At 40.9% G+C, this 17,087-nt stretch overlaps 2 pseudogenes; one reads left to right on the top strand and one right to left on the bottom strand.

The window, feature by feature from the left end:
* Positions 1-212: 212 nt before the first annotated feature.
* On the bottom strand, positions 213-1,257 carry LOC112577813 (annotated as a pseudogene).
* Positions 1,258-8,825: 7,568 nt separating this feature from the next.
* On the top strand, positions 8,826-9,128 carry LOC102391822 (annotated as a pseudogene).
* The last annotated feature ends 7,959 nt before the right edge of the window (positions 9,129-17,087 follow it).

The following is a 17,087-nucleotide window of genomic DNA, read 5'->3' on the forward strand; positions in this document are numbered from 1 at the left end:
TCTTTTAACCCAGCCTACTTTGCCTGGTCTAAGGAGAAAAAAGACAGGCAGTGAATGATGAAAGTGAATGGGATCAAAATTTCCATTCTCAAGTTTGACTTATCCTATCAGTAAGGATCAGTAAGGATAGGATTCTATCTTCTTGCTTTAACATCTTAGAGAATATACTTCTAGAACTGTAGGGAGAGGATCCTATCTTGGTGGATGGCACTTTACAATTTAATGATATCAATTAAAGAATCAGGAATAATTTCTCCAACATCATTTCTCCATTGACAAGTGATAAAGACCCATCACTCCTTGTAAGATGATGTGTATTCACAAAATGACATCATGATCCCACTTGTTAAAACACAATGCACTCTGGCTATTACATTCCGGCTCCTGTGACATTCCTAATCCCACTGCTACGTTGCACAAATGTGTTGTCACAGATCTGTTGAATGCCCTCATATGATGCTTGGAGGAAGAAATGCTCTTTAACACAATCAAGTCTATTGTGAACACATTTCATCTCATTTCGTCATTATAGTGGTCTGGATCACTATGGTCTTTCAGAATCAATAATGACATGGGATTTGAATGTTTCTTAGGCAAGTGGTCTCATAAGCCCTGTAGCATATAAGTCATCTAGTTTTCTAATCTTTCTCGTTGTTCATCTGATAAAGATTCATCATATATCCTCATGAACTGCAGTGGCTTCAGCAGCAGGAAGAGCAGAAATAGGGGCTATATGTTGATCAGAGTCCCCATATTTCCCTGAAGGGAATACAAGAGAGAAGGAGTTATGTCCACTGTGAGGCTGTGCCTTCTGTTTCTGTGCAGGACCTATTTTTACTACCTCTTGCCATTCTGAGCTCCAAGACTTTGGACTATTTTAAAATCGACAACTCATAATCTATTTTAATACCTGTAAAATAAAAGTGACCTTAGAGGACATCAGTCTAGAAGACTGTAGGTAAGAGAAGGAAAGGTGAAGGAAGAAGGAGAGTAAAGGAGAAAGGGAGAGAGAGGGGGAAAAGGTGAGGAGAAAGAGAGAAGGTAACAAGGAAGAACTGAGGAAGAGAGCACGAGAGAGATGAAGGCCAGGAGGGAAGGGTAAAGAAGGACAAGTGGTGGAGAGGGCAGTGGGGTGAGAGGCAGAGAGGAGGCTCATGTGCTCCCTCCTTCGGAAATAAATGCATCTGTTCTCTTCCTGGAGTTAAGAACTTGTGCTGAAAAGAGCTGTACTTGATCCCTACTTTCCCTCACCAACATCCTGCTCTTCTGAGGACCATTCTTGATCTTATGACTTCTTCCTCTTGCTCATTTCTGACCATCAATGCCCTTCACAAGGGATCAAACAGGATCCATCATGTCGCATGAGCACCAAATGCTGTGTGAATTGGTGTAAATACTGTTACCATCACCTCATTGCCTGGAATTGTTGGTCCATGTTGTAGTCTCCTCTGCCTCCTCTTCTCGCTCAGAAGAGCTCTTCCACTAAGGTGCATTACTGACCTTGTGAGTGTTTTTCCCATCTATTTTTTTTTTTTTTTCGAGTTAGACTTCATGGTTTCTTCTCAGGTTTTCTACTCCTAAATTCTTCCCATCCTGTGTGCCCTTCTGAAGATATAAATCTCATCATCAGAGATTGCAGTCACGACCTTCCTTTCCTCTGTGTGTGTCTCCATGTCTGTTCACTCCATTGTGCTGCTGCTGCTGCTGCTAAGTCGCTTCAGTCGTGTCCAACTCTGTGTGACCCCATAGACGGCAGTCCACCAGGCTCCCCCGTCTCTGGCATTCTCCAGGCAAGAACACTGGAGTGGGTTGCCATTTCCTTCTCCAATGCATGAAAGTGAAAAATGAAAGTGAAGTCGCTAAATCATGTCCAACTCCTAGTGACCCCATGGACTGCAGCCTACCAGGCTCCTCCATTTACGGGATTTTCCAGGCAAGAGTACTGGAGTGGGTTGCCATTGCCTTCTCCACAAAAGAATGGATACAAATACAAAAGCAGCGAATGTTCATTTGAAAGAGTCAGGAAAAATCAAAATCTGCAAGCTGATTCCAAATAGTGGAAAAGATTACATGGTGAGGGAGGGGGAGCCCTAAACAAAACCTTATTCAACTGCTATTTCTGAAGGGTTAATTTTTAATTGTGATCTTGAAAGTTGTCAAATTCTCAAAGTTAAAATAAATAATTCTGAGGAAGTGTCATTGAAGACATGTATCTTTAAGAGCTGGTTTGGGAATGTTATCCAATAGTAAGTGCCAGTTTCTCAGAATGCCACATTTTTATATCAGCAAACTCCCATCCTTTATCAGCAACAGGAAACATCAGTTCCTTGGTTTAAATGGTTGAGCAAAGACAGTCTAAACACTCAATCCTTATAATTAGACATACTTTTGTGAGTAAATTGCAGAGTATCTCTCCATTCAGTTCAGGAAGAAAAGTCGCACCTTCGGCAGCTTTAAATTTACTTTTCACAAACATAAGGAGGCCATATTTATGCTTCAGACCTTCATATCTATAACCAGAGTGAAAACACGATTAGTTTGAGGAAACCTAGAGGGAAATGTCATTCTCATGGCTCCTAATTCAGCACATGTCTTCCTCTTAGGGTCACTGTGAAGACTCGAGTATCTGAGCTTACAGAGGTGCACAGAATGGACAGACACAAAATAAGACCTTCAGTAACTGAAAATCAACCTTCAGAGCACAAATGTAGAGTAATTTCAACATCTTATTTAGCAAAATGGAATGCAAACCAGGTCTTAGATGAAAAAAATCTCTCAATTGCATTTTCCTGCAAATCTATACTTCCTCATGCCTTGCCTAGTTGCTCATTGTATGATTCTAAAAAATATTTCAAAGATTTTTTTCCTCTGTCATGTCAAAGTGAGTTTATAAGGTACAGACCAAGATATTGCCACTGGTTTGTTTTGATTTTATAATTTGCTCCTTGACAGATTAGGAATAGCAGAAATATGAAAGTATCAAATATGTTAGGATAGGGAATCTCATATTTTCTTGAGAAAAGGAAAATAGGTCTGGTGAGACAAATGTTGTATATCTAGAAAAAGTAATACAGGTTCCAGTGTTCATTCCACACACCACACACACGCATACATGCAAACACACACAAAAACTCACTCCCCAAGGTATAGTGGACTAGAGATCAAAGTAATATTTACAAAACAACACTAAAGATACTGATGCAATTATATTATAATATTTTTCATAATTTTGGAATTAGTAAGGAATACCTTCATTACACAAAACAGGCATACAAGTGTAAAGAAATTAAAGATTGAAAGACTTCCTTACACACACATAGACTGAATTACATACCCATATACATGAGTACACAGAAAATCTTACTGAAACATATTGCATAACATATTTTCTAATGGCAGAAACCACCAAAATTGAATTTTAAAAACCAACACTAGCTTAGAAAACAATTTTTAAATATGTATAATATGAAATTACTTTCCAAACTTAAATACAAGAAAAATACAAATTTCTTTTCTAAGCTCAGTATATCTGCATCAAAAATTCAGCTCAACGGTGGCAGCATTTACCTCGATTCTTATTTATGTGTCTTCTTTCTTTTATACTTAATTAGGAAAATCAAATCACCTGAATTTGTTCTAAAACAGAAAATTTAATTATTTTTATGTCAATATTTCTTTACATTATCACAGTTTCTCTTTCTGCTAAAAATTATCTGAAAGAAATTGTTATCAAGGTAAAAGAAATATGTCCCAAACCATAAAGATGGCATAGTGTTAGTTGTGAAAATTTAATTTTGCTCTAATAACCACATGATATGATTGCTTTATCATTAAATTCTCTGTAGAAATGAAAGAAAAATTGTCTGAGTATTGAGCACAGTATGGCTTTGTTCTCACATTTCAGATAGCTAAAGAGTTAAATTTAATATAAAACCCATTAACATACATTTTAACCATCAAAACCCTCAAAGTCTCATGTTAGGGACACCTTCTCATGTTATAGAAATAAAGAATTTCTTTCTTTCTTTCCCAATATTCTACAGCAATAAAAACAAAATGCCAATTTTTGCCTCAATGAAGTATCTTTGTGTCCTGTGAAATTTGTACTCAACCCATCCATTTTCTAGTTTTTGCATCACTAACTGCAGATATTCATCAGCAGTGCAGCTCTATTATGACATAACTATTTTCCCAGTAGAAAAGCCAAAACAGATCACATAGCTCCAAAAATTTGTAGGGAACCAGTTGTATATAAAAATACTTTAGATTTGGCTTCAAAATAATTTTTAAGAGGACTAATATAATCTTCCAATTGAGTTGAAATAACATGGATCTTATGGCAGAAAGTGAAGGGGAACTCAAAAGCCTCTTGATGAAAGTGAAAGTGGAGAGTGAAAAAGCTGGCTTAAAGCTCAACATTCAGAAAACGAAGATCATGGCATCTGGTCCCATCACTTAATGGCAAATAGATAGGGAAACAGTGGAAACAGTGGCAGATTTTATTTTGGGGGGCTCCAAAATCACTGCAGATGGTGATTGCAGCCATGAAATTAAAAGACGCTTACTCCTTGGAAGGAAAGATATGTCCAACCCAGATAGCATATTCAAAAGCAGAGACATTACTTTTCCAACAAAGGTCTGTCTAGTCAAGGCTGTGGTTTTTCCAGTGGTCACGTATGGATGTGAGAGTTAGACTGTGAAGAAAGCTGAATGTGAGTGCCGAACAATTGATGCTTTTAAACTGTGGTGTTGGAGAAGACTCTTGAGAGTCTCTTGGACTGCAAGGAGATCCAACCAGTCCATTCTAAAAGAGATCAGTCCTGGGTATTCTTTGGAAGGACTGATGCTAAAGCTGAAACTCCAATATTTTGGCCACCTCACGTGAAGAGTTGACTCATTGGAAAAGACTCTGATGCTGGGAGGGTTTGGGGGCAGGAGGAGAAGGGGACGACAGAGGATGCGATGGCTGGATGGCACCACCGACTCAATGGACATGAGTTTGGGTGAACCCCGGGAGTTGGTGATGGACAGGGAGGCCTGGCGTGCTGCAATTCATGGGGTCGCAAAGAGTTGGACACGACTGAGCGACTGAACTGAACTGAACTGAACATGGATCTGACCTACCCTCCCATCCTAAGCAATTTTAAAAACGGACAAAATGCTGGGAAAAATTATTTTCAAGACACCGAATGTTGCGCAACAAAATACACTGATCTTGAAAGACAGGAACATGGTGAGCCCTGTGATATATTCAACTTACTGTCTTGAGAAAACTTTCAGGCAAAGTAAAGGGACAGTGCACTTAGGAAGAGATGGAACTGAGGAAGTGAGGAGATTGAGGAAACATGAGTTTGTAAGACAAAGTACCTGACATGAGACAGCTACCTCAAGACAGAAACTTGGAGATCTGTGAAGTGTTCCCCTCAGGTATTCAGCAGAGTATTCCTGATCACATGTGTGGGAGAAAATCACCTGAGGCTGGGAAAGAACCACTATAAGGACCAGAGGGAATAGTACTTACTCCCACTAGCCAGGCTGGAAAATGTCAAAATTCATGGGCATTAGGTCGAGTGCTCAGGAAGGCTTTGCCTCAGTAGAGGGAAATAATTAGCCCTAGACTGTTACTGGGCTCTACTGATAGCTCAGTTGGTAAAGAATCCGCCTGCAATTCAGGAGATCCCGGTTCGATTCCTGGGTCGGGAAGATCCCTTGGAGAAGGGATAGGCTCCAGTATTCTTGGGCTTCCCTAGTGGCCAAGAACCACCTATAAGGTAAAGAATGTGGAAGTGTGTATAGAATGTGGAAGAACCTTATAAAGATGTGTAACCTTCCTATAAGGAACTACCTATAAGGTAAAGAATCCTCCTGCAATGTGGGAGACCTGGGTTCAATCCCTGGGTTAGGAAGATCTCCTGGAGAAGAGAAAGGCTACCCACTCCAGTATTCTGACCTGGAGAATTCCATGGACTGTATAGTGCATGGGGTCGCAAAGAGTCAGACACAACTGAACAACTTTCACACTCAGACTATTACTTATCTGTGCTTGTCTAACAAATCAAAAGGCTCAACATGATTCCAAATAGCTTATGCGTATCCCAGTAAAATGTCCAAGAACATTTATAGAAATACAAAAATATCCATACAAAGTAAACAAACAAGGTAAAATTCACAGTATCTGGCATCCAGTCAAAGATCTCACTAAGCATGAGAGGAAATAAGAAAACACAAATCATCATGAAGGAAATAATCAATTAATTGACATTGACCCAGAACACATACAGAATAAAATACTAAAACCATGAGTGTTTTATGTACTCAGTCAGTCAGTCAGTCAATCAATCAGTTCAGTCGCTCAGTCGTGTTTGACTCTTTGCAACCCCATGGACTGCAGCACACCAGGCCTCCCTGTCCATCACCAACTCCCAGAGTTTATTCAAACTCATGTCCATTGAGTCGGTGATGCCATCCAACCATTTTGTCCTATGTCATCCCCTTCTCCTCTCACCTTCCATCTTTCCCAGCATTAGGGTCTTTTCAAATGAGTCAGCTCTTCGCATCAGGTGGCCAAAGTATTGGAGTTTCGGCTTCAGCATCAGTCCTTCCAATGAACAGTCAGGACTGATTTCCTTTAGGATGGACTGGTTGGACGTCCTTGTAGTCCATGGGACTCTCAAGAGTCTTCTCCAACACCACAGTTTAAAAGCATCAATTCTTCACTACCAAGCTTTCTTTATGGTCCATCTCTCACATCCATACATGGATGTGAGAGATGGACCATACTGGAAAAACCATAGCCTTGACTAGATGGACCTTTGTTGGCAAAGTAATGTCTCTGCTTTTTAATATGCTGTCTAGGTTAGTCATAACTTTTCTTCCAAGGAGTAAGCATCTTTTTATTTCATGGCTGCGGTCACTATCTGCAGTGATTTTGGAGCCCCCAAAAACAAAGTCTGCCACTATTTCCACTGTTTCTCTATTTATTTGCTATGAAGTGATGAGACCAGATGCCATGATCTTTGTTTTCTGAATGTTGAGCTTTAAGCCAACTTTTTCACTCTGCTCTTTCACTTTCATCAAGAGGCTCTTTTATGAACTCCTTGTGTGCAGAAGGGATTCCCTGGTGGCTCAGATGGTAGAGTCTGCCTGAAATGTGGGAGACCTGGGTTCGACCCCTGGGTCAGGAAGATCCCCTGGAGAAAGAAATGGCAACCCACTCCAGTATTCTTGCCTGGAAAATCCCATGGACAGAGGAGCCTGGCCGACTACAGTCCATGGATCACAAAGAGTCAGACATGACTGAGTGACTTCATTTTCGCTTTTTACTTATGTGCAAAAAGTTAAATTCATGAACAATGTAAAAACCCCAGAGACAGGATCAAGATAGTGAAGTAGGAAGACCACAAACTTGCCTTCCCACTAAAACACATCAGACCTACAACTACGTAGAGAGGAACTTTTGCTGCAAATGACTTGAAGACTAGCAGAATGGTTCTTCTACAACTAAAGCTGTAAAGAAAGGACTGCATGGAGTCTGGTAGGAGGAGGAAATGCAATCTGAAACCAAGCGGGACCCTGTGGAGGCCTCTTTGTCTTCCACTTCTCATAGGCAAGACTCCAGCCTCCATGACCTTCTCTGAGTTCCAAAGGGCAGATTGCTAATCAAGAGGGAGGAGCAGCCAAGAAACCACGTGAAGACAGGAGAAACTCATCAGGATTAAAAGACCCAACCACCTGAGACCTGCACACACCCTAAGCTTGTCAGCAACCCCATCCTTGGGGACTGTTGTTATCAAACTCTTCATCAACTCCCCCTGGGTGGGGACACATAGTTTCTCAAGCCAGGAGCTGTGTTCCCCTTTGCCTGGCAAAGTAATAAAGCTATCCAAAAGGCAACCAAAACTGTCTCTGAGATTTGATTTGGCACTGGTGTAGACAGAAGCTGAGCTTTCAGCACCAAATCTCATCAAGACCTGTAAGTGACACAGAATAGGAAGGAAATATCACAAACTTGAAGATCCTCTCAGAGGAGTGACAGAATGAGTCATATATTAGACACCCCAGCACTGGGGCCTGACACTGAGAGGATGAACCCCTTTAGCTGGTTTAAAAACCAGTGGGACTTGGTCCCCTGCTAAGAAACTGAGTTTCCACTATTGAAGAGTGAGAACAAAGTCTTCTATAGTGATCCAGTAGCTAAGACTCTGAGCTTGCAATGTTCAAAGATTCTGCCTGTTCAAAGATTCTGCATGCTGCTATGAGGATCGAAGGTCCTGAGTGCAGCAACTAAGATCCAGTGCAGCTAAATAATTGAGTAAAGAAATGTTTTTTAAAAAAGAGTCAGAACAAAGACTTTCTTGTTTTCAGTCCCAGTGCAGACACCGAATTGATAACTGCCTAGTATTCTGACCAGCCTGCCAGGACCTACCCAGTGTGCCCTCCGACACACATGCGGCTCCTGCTCTATCTCCTGCTCCAGTGCTGCTCCCCATTGCTCAAACTCATGTCCACTGAGTCAGTGATGCTATCTAACCATCTCATCTTCTGCTGCCCCCTTCTCCTTTTGCCTTCCATCTTTCTCAGCATCAGGGTCTTTTCCAATGAGTTGGCTCTTCACATCAGGTGTCCAAAATATTGGAGCTTCAGCTTCAGCATCAGTCCTCCCAGTAAATATTCAAGGTTGATTTCCTGTAGAATTTACTGGCTTGTTCTCCTTGCAGCCCAAGGGACTCTCAAGAGTCTTCCCTAGCACCACAGTTTAAAAGCATCAATTCAGGATGGGATTAAAGTGAGATAACTTGACAGGGCTGGCACCTTCCACAGCAACCATGGCATATACTGGCCTCACCATGTCTCTTACCATGATGAGTGTGTTCTGGGGCATCATCAGCTTTCCAGATGCTCTGGTTCATCCCTAAGGATCCCAAGCAGGGAGTTGTTATCACTATGTTGGTGACCTGTTCCGTTTGCTGCTATCTCTTTTGGCTGATTGCAGTTCAGGCCCAACTCAACCCTCTCTTTGGACCACAGTTGAAAATGAAACATTCTGGTACCTCAAGTATCACTGGCCTTGGGGAATTGGCTTGCTCACCAGTACTGAGTCATTGAGGTCATGGAGAGAACTCCTTTAGATGAAAAAACACCTCCATACCCAGACCACATCCCTTGACTTGCCCACTGTGGCCATCAGCTGCTTTAAATTTTCACCCACCTTTGAATATCATATTCTACAATGCAGTACTTTTTTCCTATTGCCCTTTTTATGCTTTGATGAATGATGTGCCTGTTTCAACTATGCTGCCTCTGTAAAATATTTATGTATACTTTTCTGAGATCAAAAGTGCTGTTCTCCTGAGAAATAACATTACTCTCTCCTTGGAATTCTGTGGATTTGAAGATGGCTCCTGCCTGCTCACAACATGAGAATCAGCAAAATGTTTAAAAACTGTTACATGATAATAAGTCTCCAGTGGGGCAGTCAGTAGGAGAACATGTTTGAGGGAAAATCTGTCCCACAAACTTATATCATAGTTTATTATACCAAAGTATGAATGAATTTCAGGATAAATTTCATATTTCTGCCATTTTTTGGAATAAATTATTTTTCTGCTTTCTATGGGGGGAAAAAAGCATCAGTTCTTTGGCACTCAGCCTTCTTTATGGTCCAACTCTCACATCTGTACATAACTTCTAGAAAAACCAGAGCTTTGACTATATGGACCTTTGTTGACAAAGTGATGTCTCTGCAAGACACTGTCTAGGTTTGTCATTACTATTGTTTCTCTTGTCTGAAGAGACTGATCCAAAAAATATTGCAAAAGTTAACAAATGGGGCCAAACTTTAAAGTTTTTGAACTGTGAAGGAAACTGTCAACAAAATGAAAAGACAATCTATTAAATGGGGAAGATATTTGTAAATGATATTTCTGATAAGGGATTAAAATCCAAAATATATAAGGAACTTATATAACTCAATAGAAAAAACAAACAACCCAATTTAGAAAAGGGCAGAGGACCTAAATAGACATTTTTCCAAAGAAGACGTACAGGTGGCAGGATTGAACATCAACATTTTAGGAATCAGTGAGTTAAAATGGATGGGAAGGGGCGAATTTAATTCAGATAACCATTATATCTATTACTGTGGGCAAGAATCCCTTAGAAGAAAAGGAGTAGCCAGTAGGAATGGAAAATGGCAATTGTTTTAGAAGACATTTCACATTTCCTACAAAACTAAACATACTCATTATATGATCCAGCAGTTGTACCCGTTGGTATTTGCCCAAAGGAGATGAAAATGGATATCTACATAAAAACATGCACACAGATATTTATAGCAGCTTCATTCACAATTGCCAAAGCTTGGAAGAAATCAAGATGTTCTTCAATAGATGAATGGATAAATAAACTGTAGTTACATCCAGAAAATGGAATATTATTCTGTACTAAAAAGAAATGGGTTAAAAAGCCATGAAAAGATATTCAGGGACCTTAAACGTACCTTAAAGTTACACAACATTTTATGTCAATTATATCCCAACAAAGCTGGAAAAAAGGCATGTGAATGTGTGCGTGTGTGCTGCCAGGGTGAGGGGAGGTGTAATGTACTTATAAAAGGAGATCATGAGGGATATTTGCAGTGACAGAAATGTTCTGTACCTTGACTGTGTTAATGTCAATATTCCAATTTTGACATAGTACTACAGTTTTACATAATATTATCATTGGAGAAGTAGGTAAACAGTACATAGATTACTCTTGATTATTTATTACATCTGCATGTAAATCTATAATAATCCCCAAATAAAAGATTTAATTTAAAAACATAAACAGAAAGGCTACACACTATATGCATTCCTTTACTTCAAAATTAAAGAATCATAGATATGGAGAACAAATCAGTAGTTACCAAGGGTGGAAGAGCTCCTTGGTGGTAAAGGAACAGTTCTGTATTTTGACTATCATAGTGATTACATGAATCTATACACAAGATAAAGTTGCATATAACTACACCCACCCTCACACTTCTGTCATTCAGCTGCTCAGACATGTCTGACTCTTTGTGACCCCATGAATAACAGCACGCCAGGTTTCCCCTGTCCTTCACCATCTCCCAGAGTTTGCCAAGTTCATGTCCCATTGAATGAGTGAAGCCATCCATCCATCTCACCTTCTGCCACCCTCTTCTCCTCTTGCCTTCAGTCTTTCTCAGCACCAGGGGCTTTTCCAGTGAGTCAGCTCTTTGTATCAGGTGGCCAAAGTATTGGAGCTTCAACTTCAGCATCAGTCCTTCCAATGAGTATTTAGGGTTGATTTCCTTTAGGATTGACTGGTTTGATATCCTTGAAGTCCAAGGAACTCTCAAGAGTCTTCTTCAGCACCACAGTTTGAAAGCATCAGTTCTTTGGGACTGAGCCTTCTTTATGGTCCAACTTTCACATCTGTACATGACTACTGGAAAAATCCTAGCTTTGACTATATGGATGATTGTCAGCAAAGTGATGTTTTTGCTTTTTAATACACTGTCTAGGTTTGTCATAGCCTTTCTTCCAAGAAACAAGCATCTTCTAATTTTGTGGTTGCAGTCACCATCTGCAGTGATTTTGGAGGCCAGGAAGAGAAAATCTGTCACTGCTTCCACTTTTCCCCCTTCTGTTTGCCATGGAGTGATGGAACCAGATGCCATGATCTTAGTTTAGACCCTTACATGGAACTTTATATGGAACAACTGACTGGCTCAAAATTGGAAAAGGAGTATGACAAGGCTGTATATTATCACCCTTTTATTTAACTTTTTTGCAGAATACATCATGCGAAATGCCGGGCTGGGTGAGTTACAAGCTGGAATCAAGACTGCAGAAATGTTAACAACCTCAGATATGCAGCTGATACCACTCTAGTGGCAGAAAGGGAAGAGAAACTAAAGAGCCTCTTGATAAGAGTGAAGGAGGAGAGTGAAAAAGCTGGCTTAAAACTCACACTGATTACATGTAAAAACTGATGACATCTGAATGAGGCCTATAGTCTAGTTAACAGTATTGTTATTGATATTGCACTGTGGTTACATAGCATGCTACCACTGGGGGAAGCTGGCATGAAAGGGACCTGGGAATGTGTACAATTATTCAGCGTCCTATGACTTAAAATTATTTTTTAAATGATAAGTTTAACACAGTGAATGAATAGATCTTTCCATTGATGTAGAAAGAGCACCAGGACATATTTTTATGGGAAAAACAAGTCTCAGAATTAAAAATGTATATGATCCAATTTATGCTTTTAAAAAATCTACCTGGGAGTGCACCAATCTATGTATATGTGGAAGAAAAGGCCTACAATTATATACAATAAACATATTGACCTGATTATCTCCAGGAGGAATTTTCAAAATGTTTAAAAGCTCAATGACATGAGCAGTAATCAGAATGACTACTTTAAAATTAGACACCAGGGCAGATGTGAGAGTGAAACCGGACATTTACTTTCTTCTGCTTTGAAATTTTTACAACGAACATGCATTGTTTTATAATTTAAACTCAATAAAAATAAGCTTTAAATATAAATATATCATAAAAGGAATTAGCATGTCTCAGACAATTATATATTTGGAACGACTATGAAAGTCATAAAAATTATGAGTAGATGTCAATTGGGTGTCAACATGGCACATAATTCAAAAGTCTAATAGATATGTTAAAAAGTAAAGTAGGGAATGGAAATTCTTTACTCTCAAAGGGGTGATTACCTAATCCTTTTTCCTTGGGAAGAAAGAAAAAGAGGCTTCGCCAGCTCCTGGCCCTTCAGTGAATATTACTGTTTGATTATGGAAGCAAACTGAAAAAAAAAAAAAAGATTAAAACAGCGTGTATTACATCCAGGGTATTCATTCACTACTTCATTTTCTCACTACTGAACGCTGTTCTGAATAATGAGAAGAGATGTCAAAGTTCAAGGGATACAAGTGAAGATGTGGAGCAATTGGGACATTTCTAGTAGGAATGCAAAACAATGTACTAGTATGGAAGATGGTTTGACAGTTTCTTCCAAAGCTAAAGAGAGACCCACCATACAACCTAGCATTCATGCTTCTGGGTATTTACCCAGCTGACCTGAAAAGTTATGTTCACATAAAAACCTGCACATGAATTTTTGTAGCATAAATCTGACCATATGACAACACCTCACTGAACGGGATACAGAAAAAAGACATCTAAATAACTTAAATCTTTATGTAACCCCCCCATTCATATGCTGAAATCCTAATTCCTAATATGGTGGCATTAGGAGATGGGGCCTTTGGCAAGTGATTGGGACATGAAGATGGAGCCCTCATGGATGGGGTTAGTGCCCAACACTTCAGAGACAATTTCTATTGTTTATTTTTTAATAAATTTTATTTATTTATTTATTGGTTGTACTAGGTCTTCGTTGCTGTGTGGGTGTCTAGTGGGGACTACTCTCTAGCTGCAGTGCTCAGGCTTCCCTTGCTGCTGAGCACAGTCTCTAGGGCACACAGGCTTCAGAGGTTACCGCGCGAGGGCTCAGTAGTTGTGGTTCTCAGGCTGTACAGCACAGGCTTAATAGTTGTGGCCCAGAGGCTTCATTGTTCCCTGGCATGTGGGATCATCCTAGATCAGGGATCAAACCCTTGTCTTCTGCATTGGCAGGTGGATTCTTTACCACTGAGCCACCAGGGAAGCCCCGTTCCCCAGTTTTATAGATTAGGACCTGGATATCTTTGAGAGCCATTCAGCCTTCTGCAATCTTATGAGGAAAAAAATCATTCAAGTTATTTATTCTAGCATTCATCTATCGACAACTATATTTCCATCCACTCTTTTTATATGTTTCTTCCCACTCCTAGTACTATTTTCTCTTTATTCACTTTTTAGCTATTTTAATGGATTGTCCAACAAGTTCATGATTTTAAGTCTTCTTTTACAAGTGCCTGCATTGATCACTTCAAGCAACAGAGACATGTTCCTCTCTTAAGGTACAATCTTATGAGCCTGTATCCAGTACAGGCTACACATTTCTTTCCTTGTGCCTTTTTCCCATGGTAGCTGGTATAATGCCTTACGTATGAATGTTTCTCAATTGCTTGCCTGTAAATACATTTCACTCGTTAACCGTTCTGTTATTACTGTGCTTCCATAACAGGCCATCTCACATAATATCATCACATTTCTCCCCACTGGGTCCAAAGGTCTACTCAGCCACGCTACGCCTACATGAACATACCTTCACTTTTATAATTAATTTACAGGTGACTGCCTGACATGAGGACTAAAACTAGAAAATATAAAAAATATGATGAATGTAATTTTGAATTGTGATTAAATTTACATCAATATACTTTGCCACACATTAAGTGATGTTCATAGCCATTATCATGTGTGTGTGCTCAATTGTGTCTGACTCTGCAAACCCCATGGACTGTAGCCTGCCAGACTTCTCTGTCCATGGGATTTCCCAGGCAAGAATACTGGAGTGGGTTGCTCTTTCCTCCTCCAGGAGATCTTTCTCACCCAGGGATTGAAACTGCATCTCCCGTGTCTCCTGCATTGACAGATAGATTCTTCACCACTGAGCCACCTGGGAAGCCCAGCTATTATCATCAGTTCAGTTCAGTTCAGTCACTCAGTCATGTCCAACTCTTTGCGACCTCGTGGACTGCAGCACGCCAGGCCTCCCTGTCCATCACCAACTCCCGGAGTTTACCCAAACTCATGTCCATTGAGTTGGTGATGCCATCCAACCATCTCATCCTCTGTTGTCCCCTTCTCCTCCTGCCCTCAATCTTTCCCAGCATCAGGGTCTTTTCAAATGAGTTAGCTATTATCATAGTGCCTGGTAAATAGGCCCCAAAGGAAGCAGCTCATAAAAATGTTAACAATGAATATGATTTTTATAAAGACAGCTGAGAAATATCAGAATTTTCTAAAGGAAGACAAGAGAGAATTTCCGAAGCAGACACAGGAGTGATTCAGAGGCACTCCTCTAAAAGGGCTGGATGTGTTCCCAGAGTGAGATCAGCAATTCGTGCTGTTCTTGTCCTTTTCCACCTGGGAAACTCAGGGCTCTGTGTTCCATGAGCCTTGGATGAGCAGGTTGCTCCACTGGGGTTGAAGCCAGGCCAGATTGAGTATTGGCCTTTGAGTAAAAGGCTTATGGGTAGCCGGCCTGGTTCTAGAAATCTGTCCAACTCGTCACTCTCTATCTGAACAGTGACTTTGAATAAAGACACACAAAGAAGAAAACATAGAGTTAAGTGGTGCAAAGCCTGGAAGCCAAATAAGCAGAAGACACACAGAATATAAAAGGGAGATGTAAAGTCGAGGACACAATCTGATCAACAGAAGAAAACATGAAAGTTAGATGAGGACGGGACAGAAGATGAAAGGTAGAAGAAAGAGTCATCACTCTTTGTGGAGGTGCCTTTTGAGAGCCCATCTTTGCTCCTCCACTAACAGACTCTGCCTCCCGGGCCCAGCAGAGCTCTCAGAAGGGGCACTGAATGTGACAGGACAAAGAGCTCAGCCCACAGTCCTATCACAAAGAACACGGGATTCTTGGGACAGCCTGAGCCGGGGAGACAAGGACAGCACATGCCAGCAGCATAGCCTGCAGCTCTCACACGCCCAGGGCTCTGCCAGCTTACCTGGCCCTGCTCTCTGACCTTATGCAAGACAAGCCCATGGCCTACTCAAACTCTCCCACGAGGTCCCACACTTAAAGTCATCAGAGCCAACTCCAGTCTTATCTCTAATATTCAGAACTCAATTGTTCTGGATTGAGGCCCAGGGATTTGTATTTAATATCAGTTCCTTAAGTTTTAAAATGTGTTAGGGTAAAGCTAAGAGGATGGAATGGAATCTCAAAGTACAGTGGATTTTAAAAGATATATTTATTTCTCTCTCATATATCAGACCCAAGTTCAACAATCCAGGTTGGCAAAATAACTCTGCCTCACACAATTGTTTGGGTGCATGGGCTTTTGCTCCCCTTTCTCTGTGGCTATTCCTTGAACAAATCATCATCTACATCAGCAGTCTCAACCTTTTTGGTACCAGGGACAGGCTTTGTGAAAGATGATTTTTTCCACAGACAGGGCGGGGGGCAGGGGGTAGGAGTGGAGCAGGGGTCCCTGTGGTTTGGAAGCAGGAAAGGAACGTGATGAAAACTCAGTGTTGTAGAATCTGAAATCCCCTGCCTGTTGTCACCATTAGGGATCTTCAGATGCTATTGTGTTGAAGGGTCACTGACTTTGAGGGTGAGGAGTGCTAGCACTCAGAAGGTCTAATGGTCTACGGCATCTTCACATTTGACATCTTTCAGACTTCATAGTTTGATGATTAGGTAGATTCTGGGAGATCAAAGCACCAAAGACTTGGAAGCAAGAGCTTCTGATTTCTTCTGAGAACTGGAAAGGTTTGGTCTTAATTAAGACCCTTTAGAAAATGTTCCTGACCTGGAAAGAGGTATCTGTTCTGCTGGGTCATTGTTCTTATTTCCTGGTAAAGGAAGAAATCTGTACTAGATTCTGAACTAGACTGAATTTACTTTCTCTTGTTGTTGTTTAGTCGCTGTCATGTCCGACTCTTTGCAACCTCATGAACTGTAGCCTACCAGGCTCCTCTGTCCATGGGATTTCCCAGGCAAGAATACTGAAGCAGTTTGCCATTTCCTTCTCCAGGGGACCGTCCCAACCCAGGGATCGAACTGATGTCTCCTGCATTGGCAGGCAGATTTTTTACCACTGAGCCACAAGAGACACCTTACTTTTTCGTACATATTACCAAAAAACTCTCTTAGAGCTAGTATAGTCATTGTCTCTGGGGCTAGTATGCCCACCACCCAGAGCTGAACTCTATAGTAGGAAAGAATTACTCAAATTTGAACCAAGTTTGAGCCAAGAGGAGACCTACTAGACTGCTCCACTATGGACAGAGCCCATCTCATGTTTGGTGAGCGGGTGGTGGCACCAGCCTGGCTACATGGAACTAGCCCTAGAATGGAACCCAGTGATATGGCTCCCTTCCAGGGCCTTGCAGTCTCCTCCCACAGAGAAGAGGATCTCAAACTCCAGG

Source organism: Bubalus bubalis, chromosome 11 (genome assembly GCF_019923935.1).
Source record: "Bubalus bubalis isolate 160015118507 breed Murrah chromosome 11, NDDB_SH_1, whole genome shotgun sequence".
Taxonomy (NCBI): Eukaryota; Metazoa; Chordata; class Mammalia; order Artiodactyla; family Bovidae; genus Bubalus; species Bubalus bubalis.